The sequence below is a fragment of the Biomphalaria glabrata genome, chromosome 17 (genome assembly GCF_947242115.1).
Source record: "Biomphalaria glabrata chromosome 17, xgBioGlab47.1, whole genome shotgun sequence".
Lineage (NCBI taxonomy): Eukaryota > Metazoa > Mollusca > Gastropoda > Planorbidae > Biomphalaria > Biomphalaria glabrata.
The window spans coordinates 23,035,193-23,047,902 of NC_074727.1; positions in this window are offsets into that span (position 1 = coordinate 23,035,193).

Below are 12,710 nucleotides of genomic sequence, written 5' to 3' on the forward strand. Positions count from 1 at the left end.
CCGCTTTTATAAGAGAATATTATACAACCTTTGAAAGTTTGACAATTCAGAAGAAAGTGACATCCATGCTGCCCTTTTGGTGGCCCTACCGGCCCATTTAGGTACCGACCCACCGGGCATTTGCCCTAATGCCTATATAGCCAGTCCGCACTTGCAGTTCTTCTGTATATTGTGAAGAAGGATAATATTGAGAGAAACATCAAAAAGTAAATAGCTTCATTTGTATAAATGTTTTCTTAGTTAATAACCTTATCACGACAAATTATAAAGTATGTGTCAAGCAAATGCTCTTTACCTTCATATAATACTAGCCGGACATTACCCGCGGCCTGCGGGTCCTAGTTTGTGTTTACTTATCTAGTTGATTGGATTTAGATGTATGTTAAACTTAGCTAATGATCCTTTCAAGTTTTTCTCTTTCGCTACGGAAATAAAATTAGTTTTGCGAAAATGGGTTTACCCGAAGCCGATACATTCATATCTATTAAAAACGAAAAGAAGCGATAGATGAATAGGATATAAAGTACAATTAAAACGGGTTTACCCGATTTGTTAAGTAAATGGAATTATAAAGTAAGTCAGGACGTCTGAATTCGCAGATATATAGAACGAATTTATGTAAAAATGCTTTTGAAACACAAATTTGAAGGTTAATTTTATTACGTAATGAAATCAATAGACTATATTTTGTATTTTCATGTGTCAAAGTGTCAAAGTAAAAAACTATCTGCGCAAAGTGTAATTCTTAAAAGTAGATCTAGATCTAGACCCTTTCGATAGTTTGTCATGTAAATATGGCCTAGATTTCGATGAAGTTCTAATGCTTTCAGAGAGATGGTCAACTTTTTTTTTTTGAGGGTCTTAAGTTTGTTTTATGGCTACAATACATACACTACGGTCTAAGTTAGTACCCAAGGAACATTCCTGCCTAGTTTTATCAAGATTGGTCAAGCGGTTTTGGTTTCTATTTGTCATTCACATGCATACATACATTCTACTTTAGTATAGATAGAAATCAACGTATGGTTGAGGGGGAATAACTGAAAAGAAATTACAACAAAGTTATGTCTGCGAAGTGACCTCTCTTTTCATGAAAACTTGAATCATTTTTTTTTTTCTAAATCTGTCATTGTGTATTTGTGACTTTGGAGCGATGAAAATGTTTTAACGTGTAATACTTTTCATTTAAGAAATGGTTGCTGGCCAATGTCCCTAAGCCCTTGTTTTTATCCTGAATTCTCAATACGTTTTCATTAAGGCGAAATACAATGAAGAGTCAAATGTCTAATAAGTATTCATTCATGAACATGAGGTGCCCCCTTCTCTTAACTGTGGATACTGTAGACAAACAAACAAATAGTTTCTCCCTTTTTTTTTTAACTCACCTTTCTTAATTGTATTTTTTTCAAAATAGTTTGACTCATTAGTTTTGTTGATAAGGGTCGAGGGAATAACGCAGAGGCCGTGGGCTCGATCCTCATTCTGGCTTTGTTTTTGTTTTTCAATGATGTAAAAGAAGAATGTTAGGTTTAGCTTCCAACATAAAGCGGGAGGCGATGATTATACATTTGAAAAAGAAAATGTTTCACAATATGAGACAGCTGCATGGACGCGTTTTTTTGTTTGTTTGTTTTGTTACCTAAATTATTAAGTGTGAAAGGGAAAGTTATTGGGGCATTTTCATACATGGCGAAAAAAACTCTAAATAGCTAGCTATCTGGTGTATCCGGTGTACAAAATCAAAGCAGTGTTTATAAGCTTGGGTTTTAAAAGTGTAAACGGTATTTTTGTTGGCACTTTTTAGCACTGCAGAATCAAATCTTTAAAGGTCTCTCGTTTGTAGCACAAGCAGTGGCGTAGCTACGGTGGGGTGATGGATCAGTGTTCGAATTATTTTTTTTTACATTACATATTAAATATTACACCAGTATCTCATGTCATGATGTCTAATGTCAAAATACAGGGGCCCCTAAAGAGATCTTCCTGGCCCCGAAACGGTGGCAAATTGCTAGGTACGCCACTGTGCACAAAATAATTTCAATACTATGATCAATGTAGAAGAAGCTTTAGACTTTAACTCTATGACTTGGAATTTATTTTTTTTTCAAAAAAAAGGTCAGCGTTAAGAGAGAAGAATTGATACGATGATCATCTGCCATGTATTGAGATATTATTGAAATTTTAAATCAATTCTTTCTAAATTGGTTGGCAATACAGACGTTCAATTCAGCGTCCTTGACATTATTAATGGAATTTTGTAAATCTCCAATAGCGGCTGGATCTACATCTTGATACAGAATAAAGGTGTGTGTGTATGTGTGTCTCGGAACCAAAGTGTGTGGGGGAGGAATTATATTGAAGGTTGTTCAATTGGACGGTATGAACAAGAAAATAAAATATAAAATACTTCTATTTAAAAAACAATACGTTATGTTAAGTGTAATTGTATTAATTAGTTTGGCCACGGGATTAAATTTGTAATAGATCTAGACAAAAAAATCAGAGCAATTAGAAATATCTTTATCAATTGTTTTTGTTGATCGCTATTTCATGCTTCTAGTGATCCTATCACTTGCCTGCAATGTGAAAGATTGGGGGGGGGGAGAAAAAGAGGCCATCTTTAAAATGTTACCGTGATCACTTTTTAAATGCATTTTATATATTTTAGAAAAGGTTGTAGGTCTTGAATTGTGTTTACGTTTATACAACCAAACATTAGATTAATTCAATGGGCTGTGGTCATATCAACGTTGATATCGTCAGTTAGGAGCGAAAGAGTTAATACTAAATACAAATAGTTAATATCCAAATTATGTACAAATCATGGGAATAATAAGTTAATGCATTGGTAATTGTACGAAACAACACACCCCACGCACGCACACTCAATTCCGGTCGAGTTACTCATACATCAAGGTTAGACTTGTCCCAGACCTGGGTCAGTCACGGCTCCAATGGTGAGCTCAAAGCCACACGCTAAGTCGTGGCCCCAAGCCCAACACCCTGAAACGAGGAATATACTGAGATCTATAGATGCTGCTAAATCACACAACTTTCATTAACGACACCCGTACTGAAACATCAACCTGATTGACACATTGATGTACCTACGTTCCTTTAAAACGTGGAAACAGAGAAAAATGTCGCGCAAAAAGAATCTACAGCCAGAACAGCCCTCCCCGCTAAAAGAATCTACAGCCAGAACAGCCCTCCCCGCTAAAAGGCACTAAGCGTGTCGTAAAACACAGACACTATCCTTGATAACAAATCAAGTCCAATGCAAACTAATTCCTATACCTCAAAACACGACTAGTAGACAAGAAAGAAAACTTCACACGCACGCTTAGTACAATTTCTTTCCCTAATTTAATATCAAGCAAAATGTTTAATTACAAATAATTAACTAATTGTTTTTTTTTTTATTGATTTTTGATTTGCCAGGTACAAGAAATAATTGTGCAAAATTTCTACTTGATCCGAGCTTGGGTGTGGGAGAAATTACGTGTACAAACTTTTTACCAGACAGACAGACAGACAGAGTGAGATACTATAAGTTGTATAAGCTTTGTACTAGTTCACAAAAATGCTTGCTCTGAACATGCTATGGGCTTGACATTTTCGCTAAACACAAACATTTAATATAAATAATTCCATTCAAGACAATGTATTATGGTTTGACTACAATAGGTCTACTAAAATTTAATTACATTAATGTTCAAAATAATTGATGCAATTTTGCTAAAACTCCAAACTAAACTTAATAGTCTTTCTTAAAAAAAAGCTAATATATATATATATCTTTCATTTTAAAATATGTGCGGAGAAAATATCAATGTTCAAATTCAACAATCATATCAAAAGCTGTAGTAGAGACCCACCAAACAAAATAGTATTAGACAACGAGAAACTTTATTATTATTATTATTATTACTTTCAAATCATTCTTGATCCATTCTGATGGAGATGATCGTCGAATTTTATTTTCAAATGAGCTTTTAGTCTTTTTGGATGTGACTAAGAGACGGTAACATAATATGACAAAGACTTTTTCCAAACATGTTACACACATTTAGGAGTGCCTGGAATGCATCAAGGTTTAAAGAACGCCTGCTATTTTGCTCTTGATGAAAGAAAAACAGAGATGCGTTTTCTATGCAAATAAATGTCACCTAGAAAAACCAACACCTAGACCTGTATTTAGTGTCTGCGTTAGTGACATTACTCCACCATGCAGACATACGCACAAGTGTTTGCCTTAGTGTTTTAATTAAAAGCGATCGTGCTGAATACATGCTAGATGGGGCGTCGTCTGCTGCACGACTGACTTGGCGGGAACGGCTACATTAGAATTACAAAAACAATTACTGAACAAATCGAGCGTCTTGCGATGAGCTTTACGAGCAGCGGTCATGTCTGGCGATTTTGAAGACCCCAAACTTTTCCTCCCATCACCTTTCACCTCCCCCCCCCCCATTACCTTCTGTCTTCTTGCTCAAACGTTTACCCTCGCTGAGATTTAGTGCTTCAGACGTCGCATGGAAAAGAGTGAGAGGGGGGGGGGCGTATTTTACTCCCTTAGGAAGTAATTGTTCCCTGTTACCTGCCAGTTAGCGGTGATGGCCGCCGACGTCCCTCTGCCCCCCTACTCTCAGGGCTTGAACGTCGGACTTCCGTGAACGGTTTACGGCCTGAACGTGCCGAGAGTAAGATAACCAGTAACCAGTAGAATCGTCGGGAGGGGTGGGGGAAAAAGGGGAAGAGTGATATGTGATAGGGGAGGGAGGGTAAAGAACAATCAACAAAGCCGCCATTGTTTCGCATCGCTTTGTGCCGCGGGTGGCGCGGGAAGGGAGGAAAAGGGGGGGGGGGCTAAAGGTAAAGTCAGTGGCTGAGGGACAAAAAAGGGTGGGTGAATGGTGGTCTGGGGTGGTAAGGGGGGCGTAAAAACATCAGCGTCCTTATCATTTGCATGTCAAGCTCTTTATCTACGACAAATTAAGACAATTATAACGTCATGGCTTTTAATGGGCATAGGGGAAAAGGGCGAGGCAAGTGGGGGGGGGGTAGAGGAAAGTGAAGAAAAAAACACCACCTGATGCAGACATCTCAAACAGTGCAGAAATCAAGCCTTGAGCTTGTACGTAGGCCTTACAGCTATTGTCCCCGTGGGGGATCGACGGTGAAAGAGAATGCATAGGAGTAGACATAATCGGAATGGGTGGGGGGGGGGAGGGTCTTTAAAAAAATACCAAAGAAGACATTGAAACTGACACGTGTATGAAAGGTGGGAGGTGACATGAGTGTTACGGAGTGCAACAGAATGTGTTGTGTATTTGAAGACTTCAGTTATGGATAAGAAACAATTCATTAGGATGATGGACACTTGGACTGCAAGGAGAAGAAAATAAATCGTTGGAATTCTATTCAACTAAAGCACGTGGAAGCAACCCAAGCAGTGAAGATAATAATAAGCTCAAGGTTTTGTACAAACACATATGTCAGATATAGATCTTCTATGTAGCTACCATTGAGAACAAAAAGGGTCGATTGGTGCCCAAAGGGGAGCATGTTGGACCAATTTGGACCAATGACCAGAAATGAGAGATTTGACTTTTTGGAAGACTACTCTATCCGAACTCTCGGTCCGAGAGAACTATCAGAATTTTCTTTATACTTTTTTTTTTTTTAAATTTATGCCTCTCTAATGGGCTTACGCCTACTTTTTTGTTTGGGGGGGGGGATGTCTTCGTAACTCTTTATGTTTATCTTTTATTTCTGTGTTGAATATATTAGTATTTAATGTAGAAAAAGTTTGTTTTTTTTTCTAATTTTCTTTATATGTTGTAAAAAAAAAAAGGGAGAAATTGTCAAAACAACAACAACAAAACCCAATAAATGAAGTTAAATTGGACATTTTCATACATAGCGGAAAAAAACTATAAATAGCATTTTGGTGTTTCCTGTGTACAAAAAGAAGTGTTGATAATTTATGTTTTTTACGAAGTTTATATCAAATCTGTCCGTCTGTCTGTCTGTCTATCTGTATGGTAAAACTTTTTTTACACGTTATTTATTCCACACCCAATCTCGGATAAAGCTGAAATTTTGCACATTTCTTTCTTTTACCTGACAACACAAGAAGTAATAATAAAAAAAAAATATTTAGTTAACATTTGGTAATTAATTATTTTGTTTGGTATCTTGAACAAGGAAAAGAAATCGTACTTGACAGATGTGGTGAAATAAGTTGAATAAGTCCCCTTGAGGTATCATGAGTCAATTTTTTTTATGCATTTAAAAACGATCAAGTAAACATTCTCCAAGATACCCCCTTCTTCCCTCCCCCTTTTACAACTGGTTCAGACTGGAGATAGGATCTTTGCGCATTGAGAAAGCTAGAAGCTAAACACAAAACAATTGGTAAAAATATTTCTATCGATTTACTTGTCTAGGTCAATCATCCATCCAGATACGGAGATGATGCCAACTAATTGATACAATTACACTTAATATAAGGTTTCTTTTTAAGTTTTTTTAAAATGTTTCCTTTGTTTAAAATGTTATGATAAGGTTTGTTTACTTTTTAGCACCGAAGAAATCAAATTTCCTAAAACAATTTTAATTGGGACTTGAGTTCTAGGTTGATCCGAGATTTTAAGTAGAAATAAAGTGCCCAAGATTTGTACCAGATAGTCAGGCGAAGAGCACTATTATAAGCTTGGTACGAACTAACTGTATTTAATTTAATCATAGAAAATTCTGATTTTAGTTATGAATTGATCTATTTACTTTATTTTTATTCAATTTTAGATTCAGTTTGTTCACTTCGTTTAATTTTGTTTCATTCTTTGCCCCTTTTACTAATCGTTTTTTTGTTTGTTTTTGTTTGCGTTTAACGATTCACTTTCGTTTCCGTTTTAATGAACGACACGTCATTGTTGTGTTCTTACCAGTCCCTTGGTGCAAGTGTTGAATTGAGTGGTTTCCTTTTTGGTTCAGTTCATCTGCTAAGCTTTCACCGTCACGTGATCTCCGGTGGCGTTCGTATGTTATCGGAAGGGGGGGGGGCTATTAATTCCAAGGGAGAGCACCGTCTTGTTTTATGGGAAGAAAGTGGCAGTTGATTACACGCCTCATTAAATTCTGGTCGTTTTGGGTCCTGGACCAGGCGGTGGGGGGCTATTGTATCCCCACCCCTACTCCCGAATTAAGGACTGATAGGGTGCTGGTGCTTTTGGAGAGTTTTTTTTTTAGGGGGGTGGGAAAAAAAAATGGGGGGGTTGGCGCAGCATAACGACACATCCAACATGTACAGTTTTGGAGGGAGTAAAATTTGACCTCGTAAGAGGTGGGAAATCCCGGAGGTTAAGGCCCTTTAAATTCTGGAGCTATTGAATCAAAGAAGTAGATTAGGACGTCGGGAAAGAAAAAGAAACAATGCCACAAAAAAAAAAAAAAAAAAGTCATTTGAAAGTCGTCTGCTACCTGGGCTGAGCCAATAGGCTTTGCACTTGTGCTACTAGAACAGAGAAAAGATCCAAAAGGCCAAGGTAAGAGAGTGACAAGATCCAAAACTGAAAGTGTTGAAGAACAATAAAAGAAAATCATAAAGCAAACTAAGGGGAGCTACTGCCTTTGTACATTCTCTCCCCCTCCAACTACACACAACACACATAACACCAGTTCATTAAAAAAACTTTTGAAATAAAACACGTATTTAGGGAACTCTGTAATTCTGTTGTTTGGTTGTAGCTTACACTTGTGGGAATAATTCAATTAGAGGAGAAAAGAGCATGTTTTGGAGGAGTTGGCCCTTTTTACTTACCAACGTTTAGATACTAACTTGTTGATTATATACATGAATTAACTCTATGTTCCTACGGTTGCTATGGGGCAGAGAGGTTATCGGGCTCATATCTCGGTGAAGACTTGTATTAAGAATTAATGGAATTTCAAAGCGTCGCTGGGTCCACCCAGCTCTTATGGGTACCTGACATCAATTGGGCACCCTCGCTTACCGTCTGCCATAGAAACCCCATATCATCTGTCCCATAGATCACAAGGTCTGAAAGGGGCACCTCACTTACATTGTACCTGCAACAATATATATATATATACCGATGATCCAATAATTATTAAATTCATGTTTATGATTGCAAACTATCCTTAATAACCATAATAGTAGATCGTAACTGCTGCGTTGGAGATGGATGCTGCTGCTAATGGATCCTATAGTTTATTAATTTCTTAACTATTTTTCAATTCATTAATCACTAAGGAAAGTATATGTGTTTATTTATAATTCCCCTTTTTTTTACGTATCCTGTACAGAATAAATGAAGTGTCACTAAGCTATGCTTTCGTAGGTCATATGCTAATTTTTTTTTTTACTTTTTCGTTCTACATAATAATTTTTTTTCTAAACTTTTCTGTTTGTAGTTCATTTTGTTAAACAATACCTCCATTCAAGTCACTCCTTTATGGAACCTGGACGCTGACGATTTTCCTAGAAATTTAACCTTTGATATATATCGCTGAGAAAAGAATTACTAGCTTGTTGGCTACACGGAAAAAACTCTAGTTTGACCGTTCTAATTTTTTCTAAAACTAAAAAATAAATAAATTTAAATTTGGCTGGAGACTATATCTAGGTCTAAATACAGTCGTATTACCGAATAACTAAATCAATTTCAAGTTGCCTCAATTTATTGAAGTTGATAAGCGTTGCTTATTTTTTTTTTTTGGTAAATATAATAGAGATGACATCTAGACGAGATCTTCAGCGTTCTAAACCAGAACTTTAGGCCTAGTGCTAGATCTAGATCTCCGTATAATGTCTTGAAAAAAAACATTTGAATTTGGTTGGCAACATTGAAGTTCAAGTATGTTTCCTTAACGTGGTTTTGTTGACCGTGAAACTCCCCCCTTTAGCCTATGCACGAGTAGGTGCGCAAAAGTTATTTTTAGAATCACTGAATTACTCTTTCTTATTTTAGGTTTAACACTTAACAATTATTTTGAGGAAACAAAATGAAACGAAGTGGATATTATATGGTAAGTATACTAATTAACAATTAGATCTAGATCTAGGCACTGAACAAACGAAACACAAAAGAAGTGAAACATAAAGAGCTTCGTTAAAGAAACGCGCGTTGTTTGTATCAGGGAGTAGAGGTGGGGGTGAGCTAGAGGGCAGGCTGATTTGGCAATGAGCTTCAATTCTGACTTTTGACTTAACAAAAACCAGGCTCCCCAGAAACACTAGTGGACAATCAAAAACAAAGGTTCCTACTCGCATGCTTCTGTCCACCTGCTTTTTGGTATCGTCCGATAATAGTGATAAGAGCATAGCATTCTGAAATCCTTAGCCACCATCCTTTAGCCATTCTGAAACCCCAGTCTTTGAGTGGGCTTCTCTGTATCCTCTGTATTCTCTGATTCCCTGCCTCTCCCAAATCATTAAGAAACTAGCACAGAAATTGTTTCAATATGAAAGAAATAATTTTAAAATTAACATAATATTAAAAAATAATTTAAAAAAAAAACAACAAAGCTTATCTTTGACGAAGAGTCGCAAAATCACTACCATATACTGCAAGATTTAATGCGCTTTATTAAGTTAAATTTTAAATTTAAATTTAAATTTACCACTAATTGATTAACTAATTAGTTGATTTTTTTTGTATTGATTCGTGTAATGTCATCGACTAAGAATAATCGTGCAAAATTTCAACTTGAATCGAGAATTGAAATTGGAAGAAAAAAACGTGTAGAAAATGTGTACCAGATAGAATGAATTGACCATAGACTTATATGGACTAGATCTAGACTGGACATGGAGATTTTTTAACACTACAAAAATGTGAAAATTTTTTTTAGAAATTTGGATCAAGGCGTTGTTTTGTAAAGTAGTTAAAAGAAGTAAAGTTGTTTTGTTTTTCTACCCTAACCTATGTAACATGTAATGTAATTTTTAGATCTAGATCATAGACATAAATAAATATAGACTGGCCGATTAAAGAGTTTTATGAAACGAAAATTTGTGACTTGCAATTTTGTGTACTTTATTATACAGCATTTATGAGCAGTATAAAAGTTAAGTATTCATGTCTATTTCAGCCACATACCTATTTATATTGTAATTAAGGAGGCAGTGTAGTTTTGTTTAATCTCTAAGAATGAAGATCATGCAATTTTTCATAATTCGGAAATCCGAATACAATAGATATACATGTTTTCAAGTTACATGAAGTTACTTCCTTCGGCCAGTCTATATTTATTTATGTCTATGATCTAGATTTAGTAATTGAACATCAAAAAAAGAGTACTCTCGTCTCGTAATTTTTATTTTGCAATTTTTAGATACATAATATAGAAAGATCTAGGTAATCAATCTATTTAAATGTACATAAGATGATTTAAATCAACATAAATTATTTCCATCCAAGAATTTTGAAACATTATCTCAATGGAAACAAACAGGAAATGGCTTTCTTTCATAGATTTGCGTGTATATCCGAGAAATGATTTCTAAACTTTGAAAACTAAAGATCATTACTTTTCCAAGACAGAAAAGATTGATTGGGGCGACTCCCCTTAGAGCTTGAAAAAAGAGTTAACGTACATAAAAATCTATATTTGTATAGGTCTGTGAATCGATCAATCGCGGATAAGAATTTATTTCCGGTTTCCAGTCTAGATATAATCTATAAGTCTATGGAGTTGATAGAATCTTTTAGAATGTTATTACTTTTCCTTATGCTCTGCTATATATGAAGTTACAAAGAAAGCAAAACGATCATAAGTCAATAGGCTTGATGTTTTAAAAATATTAATTTAATAGCAACTGAAAATTAATTACCTTTCTAATATTTTTTTTCCATCCCTGACCATTTATTTCACCGACCTATAGTATCATTGACTATTTCTTTAATTAAGCTTTGCTATCATTGACATTGGTACCAACAACCGTTTGTGCCATTGGTCATAGGAATCATTTTTCTGTTTTTATTCTTGATCATTACTACAATGAGCATTTACTATCTATCAGTGACCACTCGTGCCATGGAGCAATGGAATGATTGCCCATGTCTGTTATGGATCACTATTATCATTGACAAAAATTATCATTAACCTTTACAATCATTGATGATTGCTGTCATTGACAATTAAAGATCATTATTATTGACGACCATTGTTTTTATTGACCATTGCTACAATTAGCCATTGCTACCATTCACCTTTGACAATGGCTATATTTTGACAATTGCTTTTACTGACCATGGCAATCATTGACCAATGCTATTACAGAAAATTTCTACCTTTGACCATTGCTACCTTTGACCGAGGCTATCTTTTATTCTTTTCGATAGCCCATAACTTGCTTATCTCCGTCTTGTTAGGTCTGAGAAACTACAAGTTTGATGATAATGAACTTAGACCAGGGCTTTCTTTAGACCATGACTATCTTTAGACCATGGCTATCTTAGACCATGGCTATCTTAGACCATGGCTATTCTAGACCATGGCTGTCTTTAGACCATGGCTATTTTAGACCATGGCTATCTTAGACCATGGCTGTCTTTAGACCATGACTATCTTTAAACCATGGCTATCTTAGACCATGACTATCTTAGACCATTGCTATCTTTGACCATAGCTATCTTAGACCATGGCTATCTTTATACCATTAATATCTTAGACCATTGCTATCTTAGACCATGGCTATCTTAGACCATTGCTATCTTTGCCATGGCTATCTTTGACCATTACTATCTTAGACCATAACTATCTTAGACCATATGGCTATCTTTGACCATGGCTATCTTAGACCATGGTATCTTTGATCATGGCTATCCTTGACCATAGCTATCATTGAAAATTGAAAATAATGACAATGGGTATCAATGACCATTGCTATCTTACACTTTAGCTATCATTTACAATAGCTATATTTGACCATGACTAAATTTGACCATTGTTATTACTGACAGTGGATAACACTGAACTTTGCTATTATCTTTGACCAAGGAAATCATTAATCATTGTGTACTAATGATCTTGGATACAAATGAAGATACGATGCCTTAAGAGCCATTTTAAATGTACCAAAATAAAAAAAAAACATAAAAAAACTACGCAGCAATTCTCACCACGACTGGGGTAGACTCTCTGTTTATTGATGTAATGAAGTATAAAACATGTAAGTAGTCTCAAAGATCTGTTTGATCCAAGAGAGAAGATTTTACAGTTTGTGAACATTTAGAAATTCAAAGATATTTGAACTGAAGATTTTGTATCAAGAAACATTGGTAACCATTTAGCGACAAGCGTACTCAGTCTTCCCAGTCTTATCTTATAAAATACAGACGTTACTTCAAAAGATGATTAAGAAGATGATTAAATCCTTCGCGTGTCCCTATGTCAATCTCTTCGTGTATTTTAATCAATGACTTAAAACTCTGCCTATTCGTTTGTTTTCTTGGCTGTCAGGCAACCCATTCCATGGTCTAATAGCTATTCGACTATTCATTTTAACATAGAAATGTTTCACACAATAATTCGAATGCCTAGATTGTATTGTTCTTTATAAGAACAAGATATTTCAATTTTTAAAACTTTGATTTTTCTAGGTACCTGTATTATGTTTTTTTTTTTTCTATACTTTTAACACAATTGGTTTAAAAAACGCAAGTCATAAAAAAAAAATC